Raw genomic sequence first — 21,638 nt, forward strand, 5'->3', positions numbered from 1 at the left:
TCGCCCCCTCCCCGCGGTGAGAGCGCGGCGCGGCGGGGCCTCCTGCGGGCGGGAGAGACACCGGGGTGCAGGGGCCGCGGCGCAGAGGGAGGGCGGGGCTGCGCCCCCTGGAGGCCCTGCCCGCCCCTCCCCGTCCCGTCCCGCCCCATCCAAGACCCGGGTTCCGCCTGGAGGCCGCCGCCGTCCGTCCCTGCCCGTCGCCGGCACGGCCTGAGCCTCTGTCTCAAGATCGGACGGCCTTTGCAGCCGGAACAACAACTAACCCCACAAATTCATGGAATACTAGGCGGGAAATGCGCTCAAAATAGGACGTGCCTTTTATTTTTTGTAGCTATAGGAGAATATCGAAGTACTTTTTTTTTTTTTTGAGATGGAGTCTGTCACCCAGGCTGGAGTGCAGTGGCGCGATTTGGGCTCACCGCAACCTCCGCCTCCGCCTAACAGCCCTGTCGTACAAAAATAACAATAGGGAACATTTGAATAGGGGGTGGGCTATTTTGTTAAATTTACTTTTTGATGCCCCCACATTTTCTTGCTAGTGTTAATGAAATGCCACCAATGGCTGGCTGCTAATGTAGTGCTGCCAATGTATATATTGTCTCTTCTCAATTAGGAAGAACATTTGTTACTTCCACTACCTAAAGTTTGCCCGGTATGGTCAGTTTTACCATTAGTCACCACAAGCACAGTGCTAATTAGTTTTCCAGACCTAAGAAAACGTTTGAGATCAGGGTTGGGATGTGGGGGGTATAGGGGAAGTGATGACTCCAAAATAAAAGGAAAATTGCAATAGTAAAATGAATGTTTACTTAAATGTCTACAGAATATATCATGTCAATTAGTCAAAGACAACTCAACTTTTATATTGTAATGTATAAATTAAACTTAATGTAAAAAGTTAAAATAGAAAATGAAACCTATTTAATATGATATGGGACAGTTCCTCCAAAAGAGTGCCAGTGACCTCCAGAGCTTGAGCTGGCTCCATTCATCACCCACTTTTAGTATCATTTTCTGGTTATCAAGAAATGAGTAGAATTTTTTTTTGAGACCGAGTCTCACTGTGAGTCCCAGGTTGGTACAATGGCTCGATCTCAGCTCATTGCAACCTCCACCTCCCGGGTTCAAGCTATTCTCCTGCTCCAGCCTCCCAAGTAGCTGGGACTATAGGCCCGCCACCATGCCCGGCTAATTTTTGTATTTTTAGTAGAGACAGGGTTTCACCATGTTGGCCAGGCTGGTCTCGAACTCCTGACCTCAAGTGATCTGCCCGCCTCGGCCTTCCAAAGTGCTGGGATTACAGGTGTGAGCCACTGCGCCCGCCCAGAATTTTTTTAATAACTGAAAGAAGGAGATTAAGGAAGATGGAGACAAATATGCAGGAGAAACACCCTCTGAGGGCGATTTAACAGAAAAGAGAATGTGGAAAGGGGAAGGGGAAGTGCTTCTTGGGTGCCCGGTTTCCTTGGGAGGAACTCGGGTACGTGGTCAGGGGTTGTGGGCAGTTATTCCCCTCGCTGGCCCTCAGGGGGTTCACGGGCCAAGAGCAGCTTGGTTGCTGTACATGGGTTAGGGGACGAGGGGAGAGTTAGGGTGCATGACAGGATAGAGAGGCAATGTGCAACTGGATATTTCTATGTACTTGGTCTTTCAAAATTCAAAATTTGTTAACTCATGAATACTTGTATACTGACATAATTTACAGATGCCGTTTAAGGTTGGATAGTTTTGTAATTAATGAGGCACTATGGATCTCATTGAGAGGCCAATACTGACTCTGTGAGTGAAAAAACACAAATTGTTTTTCCTCTGTTCTCACAGCACAAGAGCCAACACAGAAGACTTCTGTGACCCAGCGTGTAGGGGTGTTTCCCCATACACCAAGCAGGAAATCAATTCTGCCATAGACACCAGCTGGGTGTCCTCAACTTCCATTCCACTCTGACACTGTCTACCAGCAGATAATGTCAGATCCCACAGGCTGAGGACTCAGTCCCCCAGGCTCTCCCCCACACCTTCAGATGCCAACTGCAAGTGCCAAGCTGTCTTACCTGTGCCTCTGACCAACTGGTTATAAATCCTGGATTTCAGGGTCTCCTCCTTGGGTCCAATTAATTTGTCAGAGCAGCTCACAGAACTCAGGGAAATGCTTACTTACATTTCCCAGTTTATTATAAAGGATATCACAAAGGTTACAGATGAAGAGGTGCCTAGAGTGAGGTATGGGCGAGGGGTCCATGCCCTCCCAGGACATGCCCCACCCCCAGTAGCCTCTATATGTTCAGTTACCTAAAGGTCTCCAAACCCAGTCCTTTTGGGTTAGTTTTTTATGGAGGCTTCATTTTGTAGGCCTGCTTGATTAAATCATTAGCCACTGGTGATCAACTTAACCTTCAGGCCCTCTCCTCTCCAGGGAGGTTAGGGAATGGGGCTGAAAGTCCAAACCCTCTAATCATGCCTTGTTCTTTCCAGTGACCAGACCCATCCTGAAGCTACCTAGGGCCTGCCAGCCACCAGCTGACTCATTAGCATAAAAAAGACATCACTTTGGAGATTTTAAGGATTTTAGGAGTTGTATGCCAAAAAACGAGGTTGAACATATACTTCACAATGTCTCAGTGACCTTGGAGAAATGAAGCTGAAAACAGTATAAGCTGAGGCCATCCATGGTGGGGAAAGCCCAGGCTAAGGATGGGAAGAGGGAATGAGGACAGAGGCTGAGGGGCTCCAGAGCTGAGTCAACAAACAAGCTGCTAAAAATGACCAGAGATTAATGCAAGAATCAGAATCTGTGACACAATCTCAGATCTGGCTGAAAGGTCTTGATGAGGAAGCAGGACGAAGAGGCTAGGTTGTATATGTCAGAGGTAGGCTACAAGGAGACCTCTGCCCTGCAGGGCTGACTCAGAAAAACCTAGGTTGCTGCTACTCTGAGCTCAGCCTGAGACAGAAATTTCCATTGTAGCTACCTGCAGTTGTAAATTTAGCTTACCGATCCAGAACTAGTCCTCAGTGACATTGTAAGGGTGGTTACATCTCCTTTTTGTTCTGTGAAAGGAAAATAAAAATCTCAGGGCCCCAAACTCATTAAGTCAAAGGGAAAAGCTTGGGAACTGAGTCATGCAAAGACTGCCTTCCTTTTGTTCATAAGTAGATAACTACAAAGATAGAAGGCCACAAACCTCCCTAGGGGACCTTCCACATGATTTGCCCATGAGGAAATTCCTTGTAGGTCCCTAGCTCTTTAGCCTATAACAGTTCTGTTGAATTTCACCCTGACAATGTAAATTCACAGCTCATCTTCATAGGTAAAGGACAAAGACAGGCCTAGATCCTCCCTCCACTCACTAGAGACAAATGCACGTTTGGCTGCTTCCTGTACCCTGTGATTACTTTATCTAATGTAAAACTGCAGATTCACTGAGACAAATGCATAATGGATTGGCCTTGTACCTCCTCCTTTCACATGTAAAATGTGCATTCAGTGAAAGCTGATCAAAGTCTCAAAAGAATGCAACTGCTCTCCTTTTATCTACCCGCCCATTTTTTCTTTCCTCTTTCCCCCACTGCCACTCTTTCTCCATTAAATATTAACGTCTCCAGACCCTTTTTGGAAAAAGCGCAGATCACAGATGTCCCCATGGTTTTGTGTTCTTTATTCCTCCCGAGTGCGTCTTCAACCTTGGCAAAATAAACCTCTAAAATGATTGAGACTCACCGTGGTCATTTTCTTTGATTTAGAGTTCTTTTATACCTCTCATTATCCTCCCACCATTTTCGGCAAGCAGGCTCTACCGCCTTAAATTCTATACTCTAAGGACATAATTTTTTTTTTTTTTTTTTTTTTTTTTTTTTTTTTTTTTGACGGAGTTTCACTCTTGTTGCCCAGGCTGGAGTGCAATGGCTCGATCTCGACTCACTGCAACCTCCGCCTCCTGGGTGTCAGGCCTCTGAGCCCAAGCTAAGCCATCATATCCCCTGTGACCTGCACGTACACATCCAGATGGCCCATTCCTGCCTTAACTGATGACATTCCACCACAAAAGAAGTGAAAATGGCCTGTTACTGCCTTAACTGATGACATTATCTTGTGTAATTCCTTCTCCTGGCTCACCCTGGCTCAAAAGCTCCCCTACTGAGCACCTTGTGACCCCCACACCTGCCAGCCAGAGAACAACGCCCCCCCTTTACTGTAATTTTCCTTTACCTACCCAAATCTTATAAAACAGCCCCACCCCATCTCCCTTCGCTGACTCTCTTTTCGAACTCAGCCTGCCTGCACCCAGGTGAAATAAACAGCCTTGCTGCTCACACAAAGCGTTTGGTGGTCTCTTCAGGACGCGAGTGAAATTTTGGTGCCGCGACTCAGATTGGGGGACCTCCCTTAGGAGATCAATCCCCTGTCCTCCTGCTCTTTGCTCTGTGAGAAAGATCCACCTACGACCTCAGATCCTCAGACCGACCAGCCCAAGGAACATCTCACCAATTTTTAAATCGGGTAAGCGGCCTCTCTTTACTCTCTTCTCCAGCCTCTCTCACTATCCCTCAACCTCTTTCTCCTTTCAATCTTGGCGCCACACTTCACTCTCCCTTCTCTTAATTTCAGTTCCTTTCCTTTTCTGGTAGAGACAAAGGAGACGCGTTTTATCCATGAACCCAAAACTACGGTGCCGGTCACAGACTTGGGAAGACAGTCTTCCCTTGGTGTTTAATCACGCGGGGACACCTGCCTGATTATTCACCCACGTTTCAGAGGTGTCTGACCATGCAGGGATGCCTGCCTTGTTCCTTCACCCTTAGCAGTAAGTACAGCTTTTCTGGGGGGCAAGAACCCCCTGACGCTTTCTCCCCGTGTCTCCTACCCCTACTCCGCTTTTCTGGAGGGCAAGAACCGCCCGACCCCCTCTCTCTGTGTCTCTACCCCTACTCCGCTTTTCTGGAGGGCAAGAACCCCCCGACCCCCTCTCTCTGTGTCTCTACCCCTTCTTCTGCAACACTGCTTGGCCCCAGTACAAACTTGACAATGGCTCTAAATGGCCAGAAAACAGCACTTTCGATTTCTCCATCCTACAAGACCTAAATAATTTTTGTCGAAAAATGGGCAAATGGTCTGAGGTGGCTTACATCCAGTCATTTTTCACACTTCGTTCCCTCCCTAGTCTCTTGTTCCCAGTGCGATTCCTCCCAAATCCTCCTTTCCCTCCCGCCTGTCCCCTCAGTCCCAATCCCAAGTGTCACTTAGTCTTTCCCGTCTTCCTTTTCTACAGACCCATCTGACCTCTCCCCTCCTCCCCAGGCTGCTTGTCACCAGGCTGAGCTACGTCCCAATTCTTCCTCAGCCTCCGCTCCTCCACCCTATAATCCTTCTATCACCTCCCCTCCTCACACCCGGTCCGGCTTACAGTTTAGTTCGGTGACTAGCTCTTCCCCATCTGCCCAACAATTTCCTTTTAAAGAAGTGGCTGGAGCTGAAGGTATAGTCAGGGTATATATACCTTTTTCTCTATCAGACCTCTCAGATCAGTCAGCATTTAGGCTCTTTCTCATCAGACCCCACTAAATATATACAGGAATTCCAATATCTAACTCTGTCCTACAATTTAACCTGGAGTGACTTAAATGTCATCCTGACTTCTACCCTCTCCCCAGATGAACAGGAAAGAGTTTTTTCTCTAGCCCAATCTCACGCTGATAACCGCTGGCTTCACGAGCCAGAACTCCAAGCAGGCATCAGAGCAGTTCCCCGAGAGGATCCCCAATGGAACTATCAGGCAGATTCCCCACGTATAGCTAGGCGAGATTACATTATTTCCTGCCTAGTTGAAGGGCTTAAAAAGGCAGCTTACAAAGCTGTTAATTCTGACAAGCTTAAAGAAACTACCCAAGGTAAAGACGAAAACCCAGCCCAGTTCATGGGCAGCTTTGCAGCAACCCTTAGACGCTTTACCGCCCTAGACCCAGAAGGGCCAGAAGGCCGCCTTATTCTTAATATGCATTTTATCACCCAATCCACTCCCGACATTAAGAAAAAACTTCAAAAATTAGAATCTGGCCCTCAAACCCCACAACAGGAATTAATCAACCTTGCCTTCAAGGTGTACAATAATAGAGAGGAGGCAGCCAGACAGCAATGCATTTCTGAGTTACAATTACTTGCCTCTGCTGTGAGACAAAACCCAGCCAACACCTCCAGCACACAAGAACTTCAAAATGCCTAAGCTGCACACGCCTAAGCCGCAGCAGTCAAGCATTCCTACAAGATTTCCTCCATTAGGATCTTGCTTCAAGTGCCAGAAATCTGGCCACTAGGCCAAGGAATGCCCGCAGCCCAATTCCTCCCAAACCATGTCCCATCTGTGCAGGGACCCACTGGAAATCAGACTGCCCAGCTCGTCCAGCAGCTACTCCCAGAGCCCCTAAAGCTCTAGCCCAAGGCTCTCTGACTGACTCCTTCCTAGATCTGCTCAGCTTAGCGGCTGAAGATTGATGCTGCCTGATCACCTCGGAAGCCCCCTGGACCATCACGGACGCCAAGCTTCAGGTAACTCTCACAGTAAAGGGTAAGTCCATCCCCTGTTTAATCGATATGGGGGCTACCCACTCCACATTACCTTCTTTTCAAGGGCCTGTTTCCCTTGACCCCATAACTGTGGTGGGTATTGACGGCCAAGCTTCAAAACACCTTAAAACTCCCCCATTCTGGTGCCAACTTGGACAATATTCTTTTATGCACTCTTTTTTAGTTATCCCTACCTGCCCAGTTCCCTTGTTAGGCCGAGATATTGTAACCAAATTATCTGCTTCCCTGACTATTCCTGGACTACAGCCACATCCCATTGCTGCCCTTCTTCCCAACCCAAAGCCTCCTTTGCGTCTTCCTCTCATATCCCCCGACCTTAACCCACAAGTATGGGACATCTCTACTCCCTCCCTGGCAACCTATCACATGCCCATTACCATCCCATTAAAACCTAATCGCCGTTACCCTGCTCAACTCCAATATCCCATCCCACAGCATGCTTTAAAAGGATTAAAGCCTGTTATCACTCACCTGTTACAGCATGGGCTTCTAAAACCTATAAACTCTCCTTACAATTCCCCCATTTTACCTGTCCAAAAACCGGACAAGTCTTACAGATTAGTTCAGGATCTGTGCCTTATCAACCAAATTGTTTTGCCTATCCACCCTGTGGTGCCCAACCCGTACACTCTTTTGTCCTCATTACCTTCCTCCACAACTCACTATTCCGTTCTTGATATTAAAGATGCTTTTTTCACTATTCTCCTGCACCCCTCATCCCAGCCTCTCTTTGCTTTCACCTGGACTGACCCTGGCACCCATCAGTCCCAGCAGCTTACCTGGGCTGTGCTGCCACAAGGTTTCAGGGACAGCCTTCATTACTTCAGCCAAGCTGTTTCTCATGATTTACTTTCTTTCCACCGCTCCACTTCTCACCTTATTCAATATATTGATGACCTTCTTCTTTGTAGCCCCTCTTTTGAATCTTCTCAACAAGACACCCTTCTGCTCCTTCAGCATTTATTCTCCAAAGGATATCGGCTATCCCCCTCCAAAGCTCAAATTTCTTCTCCATCCGTTACCTACCTTGGCATAATTCTTCATAAAAACACACGTGCTCTCCCTGCCGATCATGTCCGACTGATCTCTCAAACCCCAATACCTTCTAGAAAACAGCAACTCCTTTCTTTCCTAGGCATGGTTGGATACTTTCGACTTTGGATACCTGGTTTTGCCATCCTAACAAAACCATTATATAAACTCACAAAAGGAAACCTAGTTGACCCCATAGATCCTAAATTCTTTCCCCACTCCTCTTTCCGTTCCTTGAAGACAGCTTTAGAGACTGCCCCTACTCTAGCTCTCCCTGACTCATCCCAACCCTTTTCATTACACACAGCCTAAGTGCAGGGCTGTGCAGTCGGAATTCTTACAGCAAGGACTGGGATCACGTCCTGCAGCCTTTTTGTCCAAACAACTTGACCTCACTGTTTTAGGCTGGCCATCATGTCTCCGTGCAGCAGCTGCTACCGCCCTAATACTTTTAGAGGCCCTCAAAATCACAAACTGTGCTCAACTCACTCTTTACAGCTCTCATAACTTCCAAAATCTATTTTCTTCCTCACACCTGACCATATACTTTCTGTTCCCCAGCTCCTTCAGCTGTACTCACTCTGTTGATTCTCCCACAATTGCCATTGTTCCTAGCCCGGACTTCAATCCGGCCTCCTACATTATTCCAGATACCACACCTGACCTTCATGACTGCCTCTCTGATCCACCTGACATTCACCCCATTTCCCCATATTTCCTTCTTCCCTGTTCCTCATCCTGATCCCATTTGGTTTATTGATGGCAGTTCCACCAGGCCTAATCGCCACTCACCAGCAAAGGCAGGCTATGCAATAGTATCTTCCACATCTATCATTGAGGCTACCGCTCTGCCCCCCTCCACTACCTCTCAGCAAGCCAAACTAGTTGCCTTAACTCGGGCCCTCACTCTTGCAAAGGGACTACGCATTAATATTTATACTGACTCTAAATATGCCTTCCATATTCTGCACCACCACACAGTTATATGGGCTGAAAGAGGTTTTCTCACTACGCAAGGGTCCTGCACCATTAATGCCTCTTTAATAAAAACTCTGCTCAAGGCCGCTTTACTTCCAAAGGAAGCTGGAGTCATTCACTGCAAGAGGCATCAAAAGGCGTCAGATTGAGAGGTGACAGCATGCTGGCAGTCCTCACAGCCCTCGCTCACTCTTGGCGCCTCGTCTGCCTGGGCTCCCACTTTGGCGGCACCTGAGGAGCCCTTCAGCCCACCGCTGCACTGTGGGTGCCCCTTTCTGGGCTGGCCAAGGCCGGAGCCGGCTCCCTCAGCTTGCAGGGAGGTGTGGAAGGAGAGGCACGAGCGGGAACCAAGGCTGCGTGCGGCGCTTGCGGGCCAGCTGGAGTTCCCGGTGGGCGTGGGCTTGACGGGCCCCGCACTCGGAGCAGCTGCCCAGCCCTGCCAGCCCCGGGCTTAGCACCCGGGCCAGCGGCTGCGGAGGGTGTACTGGGTCCCCCAGCAGTGCCAGCCCACCGGCGCTGAGCTCGATTTCTCACCGGACCTTAGCTGCCTTCCCACGGGGCAGGGCTTGGGACCTGCAGCCCGCCATGCCTGAGCCTCCCACCCCCTCCATAGGCTCCTGTGCTGCCTGAGCCTCCCGGATGAGCACCACCCCCTGCTCCACAGCGCCCAGTCCCAGCGACCACCCAAGGGCTGAGGAGTGCGGGCCCATGGCGCGCGGGACTAGCAGGAAGCTCCACCTGCAGCCCCAGTGTGGGATCCACTGGGTGAAGCCAGTTGGGCTCCTGAGTCTGGTGGGGACGTGGAGAACCTTTATATCTAGCCCAGGGATTGTAAATACACCAATCGGCACTCTGTATCTAGCTCAAGGTTTGTAAACACACCAATCAGCACCCTGTGTCTAGCTCAGGGTTTGTGAACACACCAATCGATACTCTGTATCTAGCTATTCTGGTGGGGCCTTGGAGAACCTTTATGTCTAGCCCAGGGATTGTAAATACACCAATCGGCACTCTGTATCTAGCTCAAGGTTTGTAAACACACCAATCAGCACCCTGTGTCTAGCTCACGGTTTGTGAATGCACCAATCGACACTCTGTATCTAGCTACTCTAGTGGGGCCTTGGAGAACCTTTGTGTCTAGCTCAGGGATTGTAAACGCACCAATCAGCGCCCTGTCAAAACAGACCACTCGGCTCTACCAATCAGCAGGATGTGGGTGGGGCCAGATAAGAGAATAAAAGCAGGCTGCCCGAGCCAGCAGTGGTAATCTGCTATCGGCTCCCTTCCATGTTGTGGAAGCTTTGTTTTTTCGCTCTTTGGGTTTGTACTGCTTTTATGAGCTGTAACACCGTGAAGATCTGCAACTTTATTCCTGAGCCAGCGAGAGTATGTATCTACTAGAAAGAAGAAACTCCCAAGCACGTCTGAACGTCAGAAGGAACAAGCTCCAGATGCGCCGCCTTAAAAGCTGTAACCCTCACCAAGAGGGCCTGCGGCTTCATTCTTGAAGTCATGTGAGACCATAGAACCCATTGCTCTAGGAAATGCTTATGCTGATAAGGTGGCTAGACAAGCAGCTAGCTTTCCAACTTCTGTCATAGCCAGTTTTTCTCCTACATATCGGTCACTCTCACCCCCCTGCTGAAACTTCCACCTATCAGTCTCTTCCCACACAAGGCAAATGGTTCTTACACCAAGGAAAATATCTCTTTCCAGCCTCACAGGCCCATTCTATTCTGTCGTCATTTCATAACCTCTTCCGTGTAGGTTACAAGCCGCTAGCCCGTCTCTCAGAACCTCTCATTTCCTTTCCATCATGGAAATCTATTCTCAAGGAAATCACTTCTCAGTGTTCCATCTGCTATTCTCCTACCCCTCAGGGATTGTTCAGGCTCCCTCCCTTTCCTACACATCAAGCTCGGGGATTTGCCCCTGCCCGGGACTGGCAAATTGACTTTACTTACATGCTCTGAGTCAGAAAACAAATACCTCTTGGTCTGGGTAGACACTTTCACTGGATGGGTAGAAGCCTTTCCCACAGGGTCTGAGAAGGCCACCGCGGTCATTTCTTCCCTTCTGTCAGACATAATTCCTCAGTTTGGCCTTCCCACCTTTATACAGTCTGATAACAGACCAGGCTTTATTAGTCAAATCACCCAAGCAGTTTTTCATGCTCTCAGTATTCAGTGAAATCTTTGTATCCCTTACCGTCCTCAATCTTCAGGAAAGGTAGAACGGACTAATGGTCTTTTAAAAACAACTCACCAAGCTCAGCCACCAACTTAAAAAGGACTGGACAATACTTTTACCACTTGCCCTTCTCAGAAGTCAGACCTGTCCTCAGAATGCTACAGGGTATAGCACATTTAAGCTCCTGTATAGACGCTCCTTTTTATTAGGCCCCAGTCTCATTCCAGACACCAGACCAACTTGGACTGCACCCCAAAAAACTTGTCATCCCTACTATCTTCTGTCTAGTCATACTCCTATTCACCGTTCTCAACTACTCATAAATGCCCTGCTCTTGTTTACACTGTCGGTTTTCACTGTTTCTCCAAGCCATCACAGCTGATATCTCCTGATGCTATCCCCAAACCGCCACTCTTAACTCCCTCTTAAAGTAAATAAATAATCTTTGCTGGCAGGGCTATGCTGAACCGCCTTAGGCACTCTCTATTTGGATGTCCAGGGTCCTCCCAATTCTTAGTCCTTTAATACCTGTTTTTCTCCTTGTCTTATTCCGTTCTTTTTTCAATTCATACAAAACTGTATCCAGGCCATCACCAATAATTCTATATGACAAATGTGTCTTCTAACAACCCCACAATATCACCCCTTACCACAAAATCTTCCTTCAGCTTAATCTCTCCCATGCTAGGTTCACATGCCGCCCCTAATCCCAGCCCTGAGAAACATCACCCATTATCTCTCCATACCACCCCCAAAAATTTTCACCACCCCAACACTTTGCCACTATTTCATTTTATTTTTCTTATTAATATAAGAAGACAGAAATGTCAGGCCTCTGAGCCCAAGCTAAGCCATCATATCCCCTGTGACCTGCAGGTACACATCCAAATGGCCGGTTAGTGCCTTAACTGATGACATTATCTTGTGAAATTCCTTCTCCTGGCTCATCCTGGCTCAAAAGCTCCCCTACTGAGCACCTTGTGACCCCCACTCCTGCCCGCCAGAGGACAACCCCCTTTGACTGTAATTTTCCTTTATCCACCCAAATCCTATAAAACAGCCACACCCCTATCTCCCTTTGCTGACTCTCTTTTCTGACTCAGCCCGCCTGCACCCAGGTGAAATAAACAGCCTTGTTGCTCACACAAAGCCTGTTTGGTGGTCTCTTCACACAGACGCAAGTGAAACTGGGTTCAAGCGATTCTCCTGCCTAGCCTCCCGAGTAGCCAGGATTACAGGCATGCACCACCACGCCCGGCTAATTTTATATTTTTAGTAGAGACGGAGTTTCACCATGTTGGCCAGGCTGGTCTTGAACTCCTGACCTCAGATGATCCACCCACCTGGTCCTCCCAAAGTGCTGGGATTACAGGCATGAGCCACTGCGCCCGGCTTATATATATATATATATATAATTTTTTTTTTTTTAAGAGACAGTGCCCTGCTCTGTTATCCAGGAAGGAGTGTGGTGGCATGATCATGGATTACTGCAGCTTTGAACTCCTGGGCTCAAGTGATCCTCCTGCCTCAGCCTCCCAAGTACCTGGGATTATAGATGTAAGTCACCACAACTGGCCAATATTTTCATTTTTAGTTTTTGTAGAGATGAGGTCTCACTGAAAGATACTCCCTGGGGCCTAAAAGCTTAAGGGAATGAATAACTCCTCCCTTCTCAGGCCCAGTCCCAAGGTGCAAGGCCCCTTGTGCCAGCAGCATGTGTCAGCAAGATAGCAGAAGCAGGAAGAGAGCTGGCTGGAAGACACGTATCCCCTGAAGACCAAGAGAGAGGCTATCCAGGTACCACGTAGCAGTTACATCAGACTGACGCACTTCCTGTTTACAAGAGACTATAAAACCCCTGCCCTGTCCTCATTTGGTGCTGACGGCATCTTAGGCCTCAGCCCGCCTGCACCCAGGCACTCATTAAAACAGTGTGTGTCTCCACACCGCCTCGTGTTGTCTGTTGGTGCACTCTTGGGGTTCGAATCAATTCAAGAACATTTTACTCACTATGTTGCCCAGGTCAGTCGCAAACTCCTGAGCTCAAGTAATCCTCCTGCCTCAATCTCCCAAAGTGCTGGGATTACAGGTGTGAGCCACTGCACCTAGCCCCAAGGAAATAATTTAATACCAATCAATGAAGGCCTTTTTCTGATGAAAAGCTCTTTCAAGAATGTTTACATGGAGTCACAGACTTTTCCTGGTTGTAAAGAACCTAAAGGTTGTATATTTAAACATTAAAAGATATTCCGGCTGGGTGCGGTGGCTCATGCCTGTAATCCCAGCACTTTGGAAGGCCGAGGCGTGTGGATCATGAGGTCAGAAGATCGAGACCATCCTGGCTAACACAGTGAAACCCCGTCTCCACTAAAAATACAAAAAATTAGCTGGGCATGGTGGCGGGTGTCTGTAGTCCCAGCTACTCAGGAGGCTGAGTCAGGAGAATGGCGTGAACCCGGGAGGCGGAGCTTGCCGTGAGCAGAGATCGCGCCACTGCACTCCAGCCTGGGCGACAGATCGAGACTCAGTCTCAAAAAAAAAAAAAAAATTAAAAGATAGTCCAAGATTATCATGGTTTCTCTTTGCAGAATCCCTGACGGAAAGTTATATAGCCTATCCTTGAACACCTCCCTTGACAAGGTGCTCCTTACAGAGCCGGTTATTGCACACATATGTGACAAGTAATTTACATGTGCACTTCATTTAGTCCTCATAATGGCCTTCTGAAGTGGCTACCATGATCACCATTTTTTGGACAAAGAAGTTATGGCTCAGAGAGATTAAAATCCTTGCCCAAGGCCATACAACTAGGAAGTAAAAAAAAAACTTACTTTAGGAACACAGGTTCATCTTGTTCCAGAGGCTGTGCTCTTTCCATTCTGGGGTAGGCAGGACTCTAAGGTGGCCCAAGATTCACCTGGCTCATGGTATATACTGTTGGCAAAATGAGTCAAACTCTGTAACATATTCAAAGAGGTTTATTCTGAGCCAAATATGAGTGACTAACGGCCCATGATACCATCCTCAGGAGGTCTTGAGAACATGTGCCCAAGGTGGTCAGGGTCCAGTTTGCTTTTATACATTTTAGGGACACACAAGGCATCAATCAATACATATAAAATATACATTGGTTTGGTCTGGAAGGGTAGGACAACTGGAGGGAGGGGGGCTTCCAAGTCATAGATAGATTCAAAGGTTTTCTGACTGACGATTGGTTGAAAGAGTTATCAATAGAAAGGAATGCCTGGGTTATGATAAGGCATTGTGGAGACCAAGGTTTTATCATGCAGATGAAGCCTTCAGGTAGCAGGCTTCAGAGAGAATAGATTGTAAACGTTTCTCATCAGACTTTAAGAGTCTGTTCTATCAGCATTTCCAAAAGGGAGGAGGGAATGCAGAGACATGTCCAGCTCCCACTTCCCATCATTGCCTGAATGAGTTTTTCAGGTTAACTTTGAATGACCTTGGCTGAGAGGAGGGTTCCATTCAGATGGTTGGGGGGGCCTTAGAATTTTATTTTTGTTTTACAACTCTCACCTTTTCCCAGTTGTTCAATCAAGCATAAATCTAGGTACTGCTGTGTCAGGATTTTGCAGGTGCAGTTAAGTTTCCAAGTCAGCTGACCTTAAGATAGAGAGATGATCTCATTGGCCTCCCCTAATCACATGAGCCCTTTTGAAGAAGACGATTTCTCCACCCATTGACAAAGAGGATATTCAAGTTTGGAAGCAGTAGAGACCCCCTCCTGATGACCTTGAAGGATCAGCTAGCCTGCTATGGAGAGGGCCATGTGGCAGGGAACAGAAGGCAGCCCCCAGGAGCAGGAAGCAGCCTCTGGTCAAAGGCCAGCAAGAAAACAGGAACCTCGGCCTATGACCGTGAGGACCTAGCCCCTGCTGAGCACGCGAGCAAGCATGGGAGAGGCCCCTGAGCTCCTGATAAGTGCAACCCTCCCAGCCCTGCTGGACTCCTGACCAACGGAAACTGTAAGGTGATCTTGGTGTGTTAAGCTGCTGACTTTGTGGTAACCTATTACAATAGCAAACTAGTACACGATTTCTTCTTTGATGAGTGAGGTAGGTCAGGTGCCCCAAAGCACACCCTGAGGCTAGGATGTGAGTGGAAGTTGATGAGGGCAGTGTCTGTCCTGTGAAGCACTGGAAGCGCTGTGGGGTACAGAGCCACGAAAGACAAGGAAGCTAAGGGGCTGCCTCAGAACAGGTTACTGCTGCAGGTGGCAAGGGTTCAACCCAGGGGCCTCTGTCAGAGACAAGGCAGAACTTCACTCTGCGTTGCCCCACCTGAGTGGAGGGGAGCTGGCTGTTTAGCCTCCAGAAAGAGGTTTACCTTGCTGCACAAATGACCCCTGGGGCAGGTCACAGTTTTTTTCTGTAAGAAGCCATCAGCAGGTCTGAGAAAAACAACGGCCAAAGGCAAAGGGTGGGTCCAACAGTGTCTGCTACAAAGAATATTGATGGGAAAGTCCTTGTATCTACTGACAGTGGCCTTCAGCCTTTGGCCCTGCTGTGTCCCCTTAGTTAACATGTCTGTCTTCTGTGGCTGCCATTCAGATTCCTGTCATTTTCATGCTGCAGCAGTGCTCTCCTCACTAGCTAAGCATTTCCAGTCCCTCACTGGACCCACCATGAAGCAGGATTTTAAATACTTTGTAATCTAGAGAGGCACTGGATTCAGAGCTGAATGCAAAGGCCAGAGATGCTCTCACTCATTTAGTTGTTCTTGTCTGAAGGCTGCGATGATGCAGGTCTGATTACGTCACCGCTGGAGAGCCTCATCACACTGGTGACTCACAGGAAGCTGTCCTGGTTCTTTGTGCAGCTGCTGAAAAACATTTCACTTTCCCCGCCCCACTCCTCTTAGTGTATGGATGCTGGGCAAGGGCATGTCATCTGCTGGGTGAGCTCGGGCACCGTGAGCGCCCGGTACTGCTGGCTGCCCCGGCTGGTCAGGGGCGCGAAGCCGGGCATGAAGAAGTGCAGGCGGGGGAAGGGCACCATGTTCACCGCCAGCTTGCGCAGGTCTGCGTTCAGCTGGCCCGGGAAGCGCAGGCAGGTGGTGACCCCGCTCATGGTGGCCGACACCAGGTGATTGAGGTCCCCGTAGGTGGGGGTGGTCAGCTTCAGGGTGCGGAAGCAGATGTCATACAGGGCCTCGTTGTCAATGCAGTAGGTTTCATCGGTGTTTTCCACCAGCTGGTGGACAGAGAGGGTGGCGTTGTAGGGCTCCACCACCGTGTCTGACACCTTGGGTGAGGGCATGACGCTGAAGGTGTTCATGATGCGGTCTGGGTACTCTTCCTGGATCTTGCTGATGAGCAGGGTGCCCATCCCGGACCCCGTGCCGCCCCCCAGAGAGTGGGTCAGCTGGAAGCCCTGGAGACAGTCACAGCTCTCTGACTCCTTCCTCACCACATCCAGGACCGAGTCGACCAGCTCGGCTCCCTCTGTGTAGTGGCCCTTGGCCCAGTTATTCCCGGCTCCGCTCTGGCCTGCCTAAAACATCTGTCATTTTGACTATGGAGGAGAAGGTAGGACTGGTCTTAGACTGGGAGATTCTTCTCTTTTGAATACTCTTCTTTTACCTAAAGAGATATTTTTCTTTTTCTTTTTTGTTTTTTTGAGACAGAGTCATGCTCTGTCTCCCAGGCTGGAGTGCAGCATCGCGATCTAGGCTTACTGCAACCTCTGCCTCCCAGGTTCAAGCAATTTCCTGCTTCAGCCTCCCTAGTAGCTGGGATTGCAGGCACCTGCGACCAAGCCCAGCTAATTTTTATATTGTTAGTAGAGACAGGGTTTCACCATGTTGGCCAGGCTGGTCCCAAACTCCTGATCTCAGGTGATTCACCCACCTTGGCCTCCCAAAGTGCTGGGATTATAGGCGTGAGCCTCCGCACCTGGCCAGAAATATTTTTCTATGTCAGTCACTCTAAAAAACTCTCGGATCATAATAAAGTTAGAAGTAAGTTTAGCAAATCTGAGGCCATTGATTGTGGACGAGGATAGGGTTAGAAAACTTCATTGGTTTTGAAATACATACATTTTTAAGAGGCATTCTCTTTATACTCAAGTACAATTAAACAGGCAAGGTGAAGGCAGTGTGACCAGCAGAGAAGGTGGCCTTAGCATGTGTCTAGCTCTGGTCATAACCTGTGCTTTTGGCCCCTGGCTCTTTGAAGTCCTTTCAAGTTGCCTATAGCCTATGAAGCCTGCCTTGAAGCATTTCCTTGCTCTTTCCTCTTCCAGTCTGAGGCTGCTCTGCAATGGGAGGGCTGCCGCAGCCCTCTGCAGGCTGGCATTGACCTGTGAGCCATGACCGCCCATGGACTGCGTGGAGCTAGGCCAGGACTCAGGGCTGCCGTGGACACAGTGTCACCTTGGCACTGAACACTAAGAACTGTGCTTTGCAGGGCTGTTAGGAAGAAGGTGTGTCATTTGGCCAGTTCCCAGTGATCATGACTACATACCAAACACGAAGTTGTCTGGCCTGAAGATCTGGCCGAAGGGTCCAGACCTGATGGAGTCCGTAGTTCCAGGCTCCAGATTCACCAGGATGGCCCGAGGTACTTATTTGTTACCTGCAGGAAACGAGAACTAACTCAGACCTGTGCTTGGGGAGGGAGTCAACAGCAGCATTCAATTCCAGCATCTGAGACAAAAGGAGAAGAGGAGATTTTCTGCTTTTAAGAAAAAGGAGGCCCTGGCCTGGCGCGGTGGCTCACGCCTATAATCCCAGCACTTTGGGAGGCCGAGGAGGGCAGATCATGAGGTCAGGAGATCGAGACCATCCTGGCTAACACGGTGAAACCCCATCTCTATTAAAAATACAAAAAATTAGCCGGGCATGGTGGCAGGCACCTGTAGTCCCAGCTACTCGGGAGGCTGAGGCAGGAGAATGGCATGAACCCAGGAGGCGGAGCTTGCAGTGAGCTGAGATGGCGCCACTGCACTCCAGCCTGGGCGACAGAGTGAGAAAACAGGCAGGAATCTTAGGAAACCATAAAGCGTGTTTTTCCAGCAGTTGGCATTTGAAATGAATATGCGAGAAGCATTCCTTTGTCACGTGCATGTTCATAGGACGTTTCATCTCCCACATCATGGAAAGCAAGGATTCCTGGGCACACACATCCCGCTACTCACCAGCAGCCTCATTGTAGTACACGTTGATTCTCTCCAGCTGCAAGTCACTGTCTCCATGGTAACTGCCTGTGGGGTCGATCCCATGCTCATCGCTGATGACCTCCCAAAACTGAAATGAGAAAAGAACCACACCATGGCTCTGCATCCTGAATGTCACTAAGGATGGCCTTGTCCTCCTCCCATGTCCTTGGAACAGGGGCTTTTGTGGTCAGACAGTTAGTAAGTGCTAGACAGAGAGCAAAGAGCTGCACCCCGTATTTCCTGCAGTAGCCGCTGCTGAGGGGCTTGAAAATCCGCAGAGCATCGGCCATATTATGGGGATAGACTGAAAGGCTGGGAGGGGCCCTGGAGGAGGAGGGGACACAGCAGATGCCCTTCTAGGGAAAGGGTGGGGAGAGTAGAGAAGTGGAGAAGGGGTACAGGGAGGCTCTGTCACCCCAGGCAGGGCTGAATGCCATTGCATCCGGGATGATTGATGGGTCGTGGCAGGACCAAGGACAGGGGACCCACCTGTGGCTGCCTCCAAGGATCAAGCTCTCTTGGCACAGACCCCAGGCACCCCCGCAACAATGTAGGTTTAAGCCACTGATCTACATGCTGGCACTGACCACCAGAGGGACTGGGAGGGTTTCTGGGCGGCAGTGGAAGGAGCTGGCCATCGTGAGGGCGCTGGCTCCATTGTGAATTTGCAGTAGGGAGGGGGTGAGGGAGTTGGGTGGGCAATATGGTAGTTCTCAAAGAGACCACGTCCTTGTACAGGTGCCCACCCCCACCCATGCACCAGACCCGCTGCTGCCTCCCATGCTGGGGTTGGTAATGTAATTATAGCCTCCACCCAGTGCTGTCACCTGCTGCCTTGGGGATGGGCAGCAAGAGCATCATGGTATATGTCATCATGTCTAGACAGTGCCTGATCAGGGCAATTTATCTGACACCCTCGCCTGTGGGCGTCAGATGACCCTATGGTCAGATAAATACAAATCCAAGCTGGGAGTGATGGCACCTGACTGGACTTGCAACTCTTCAAGAGGGCGAGGTGGGAGAGTTGCCTGAGCCCAGGAGTTCAAATCTAGCCTGGGCAACACGGTGAGACCCTGTCTCTTAAAAAAATGGAAATCCAGACTTAGATAATAAGAAACTAGGGCGGGTGCGGTGGGTCACGCCTATAATCCCAGCATTTTGGGAGGCCAAGGCAGGCAGATCACCTGAGGTCGGGAGTTTGAGACCAACCTGACCAACATGGAGAAACCCCGTCTCTACTAAAACTACAAAATTAGCTGAGTGTGGTCACGCAGGCTTGTAATCCCAGCTACTCGGGAGGCTGAGGCAGGAGAATCACTTGAACCCCGGAGGCGGAGATTGTGGTGAGCCGAGATCGCGCCATCGCACTGCAGCCTGGGCAACAAGAGCGAAACTCTGTCTCAAAAAAAAAAAAAAAAAAAAACTAATCAAAAAGCCTATTGAAATAAAGAGAATGCTCTGGTTTTATTAACCTGTGTGCATCCAAAATCAACTAGATAAAGCTTTTCTTTAGTAGGGTGGGGTAAGCAGGACTTGCAGAAGCTTTGTTATGGAGGAGGGCAAGTGGATGGATAGACAGGTGGCAAAATCAGGTCTTTTCAACAGGAAATATTTTTCTCTATACTCAGCTGATTGTGCAACTGAGCCTTTCAGGAAGACAGTGCACCTCTGAGTGCTTGCGTGAAAGGCAACATTTGGGATTTATGGGTAAAAGCCCAATTGAAGTTTGGTCAAGCCAAAGTCGTTGGTAAAAAATTGGCAACTGTGAGCCCGTGGTTATTCTTTCATTGTTTCCGACAGACAAAATCTGTCCTTCAATGCTATTAGGGATGGAATAACCTTCACTGTATTCAATGCTACTAGGGATGGAATAACCTTCACTGTATTCAATGCTACTAGGGATGGAATAACCTTCACTGTATTCAATGCTACTAGGGATGGAATAACCTTCACTGTATTCAATGCTACTAGGGATGGAATAGCCTTCACTGTATTCAATGCTATTAGGGATGGAATAGCTTTCACTGTATTCAATGCTATTAGGGATGGAATAACCTTCACTGTAAGGTTGAGGCGGGTTCAATTAGGTCTCAGGGGTGCTCTGGCCTTCATGTTCTCAATGGCCTGGAAGATCTAGCTGTGTCACCTGCTGACTCTGTTCTAGAATGACAGGTGTTAGAGAGTCTTAGAGATCAGCATTCAAGAGAGGTATACCTAGCATATGTTTAAAATAATTATTATTAACCATTTTCCCATTTAGAAAAAAAAAGTACAGCTGGCTGCTAGTGCGCATTTAATTTTACATAAACACATTCTTTGAGGCCAAAGCAAATCTGACTGATTTTCAATGTGGAAGTAAAATATAAAAACTGTTTTTGAAGTTTTATTTCTAAACAGACCTAATATCAGAATCATCTGAATCATCTGAGCTATTTATTTTAGAAAAATCGGATTCATCACATGAGTCTTTGGCCAACAGTTGTTTAATGATGTTAACATCACGCATAGGAATGCTCCATTTTCTAGGCTCTGACATTTTCAGCGATCAAGAATTACTATATTTTGTAAATGGAACTACCATCACTAAAAACAGAATGCTATAAATAGAATGACATCTTTTGTTTCCAATGTCAATATGCTAGAGAAATGCAAAAGTAATAATAAAAGCAAGGTCTTTCTTGGCAAAGGTATCTTTGGGTAAATGCTGCAGCCAGAAGTGCTGCCGGCAAGTGTTCTCAGGGCAAATGGGAAAAGGGTTAAAGGTTAAATTAGACAGCAACCAAGATTTGAGGCTTGAAGGAAGCTAGCCTAAAAGGCCTTGAGACTTTGGGCCTGAAGTGTCCTTAAACGGAAGTATAAGGACAATAGTGGCAATTCAATGCATTTCCTGGTTTGCAATCTGAATATTTTTGGTGATGGCATAGACATCAGAGAGGTCTGTGGAAACATATGCACATCAGTCACTTCTGATTGCACAATCCCAAGTGCCCTGTGGGAAGCTAGGATCATGTCCTATGCCAGCCAATTGTTGTGGGCCACTCACTGGATTTCTTTAATTCTCTGGTGATGATGCTAGTGTCTTTGGTAAGATTGTCCACAGTTCTGGTTGTTTCCTGAAACAGAGCATGGAGAATGCGGGAGCCTGGGTGAACTTACTGAGTGGCCCACTACCAGCAGCTCCAGACACAAAGCTTGTCCGTCCATGACCTACAGCAGCATGAAGACTTTCCAGTGTCCTTCCAACCTCTTAGCCTCTTGTTCTATGACTTCTTGGGATCCTGATGAGGAAGGAAGGTCACAGTCTCTTTCTGGGGCTGAGATTCAGTGCCTTGGCTTGTAGATGTAAAGTTTTTATAGATCTTTTGGATTGTCTAGTGCCTGAAAAACTTAAATCAGTGATAATCTAGTAGTAGTTAAGAAGAGAAGGTGGGCTAATTAAATATTTGAAAAGCACTAAGAGGATTAGCTAAATAACAGGATCTATTCCAACCAGCAGGCATGCTTTTTCCTTTCCTGTCCAGCCCCCTTCCCATAGGAGACAATTTGTAGATCAAAGAGGTCATGTTCACTCAAAGCTTGCACTCCTGTTCTAGACCATGTTCCAAATATTATGGTGCTTGAATATTGTTCTCAGATTGCTCTGAATCCACTTCCAGTGCCTGATGAACCCTTCTCCCTGG

General features: G+C 48.4%; 1 long non-coding RNA gene and 1 pseudogene across 4 annotated transcripts in view; one reads left to right on the forward strand and one right to left on the reverse strand.

The window, feature by feature from the left end:
- LOC129059848 (uncharacterized) overlaps positions 1-21,638 on the forward strand; it is a 34,497-nt gene that overhangs the window by 5,352 nt on the left and 7,507 nt on the right. For 2 of the 4 annotated variants that reach the window (XR_010140552.1, XR_008525916.1), the window contains exons 3-7: positions 4,338-4,498; positions 4,627-4,802; positions 6,459-6,541; positions 12,212-12,337; positions 12,457-15,995. This is a non-coding gene — a long non-coding RNA (uncharacterized LOC129059848). Of the gene's footprint in view, positions 1-4,337; positions 4,499-4,626; positions 4,803-6,362; positions 6,542-12,211; positions 12,338-12,456; positions 15,996-21,638 lie in introns of those variants that run through there. The other 2 variants (XR_010140553.1, XR_008525914.1) reach the window with 2 other exon arrangements.
- LOC100452076 (tubulin beta-1 chain-like) lies at positions 15,643-18,097 on the reverse strand (annotated as a pseudogene).

Source organism: Pongo abelii, chromosome 5 (genome assembly GCF_028885655.2).
Source record: "Pongo abelii isolate AG06213 chromosome 5, NHGRI_mPonAbe1-v2.0_pri, whole genome shotgun sequence".
NCBI lineage: Eukaryota > Metazoa > Chordata > Mammalia > Primates > Hominidae > Pongo > Pongo abelii.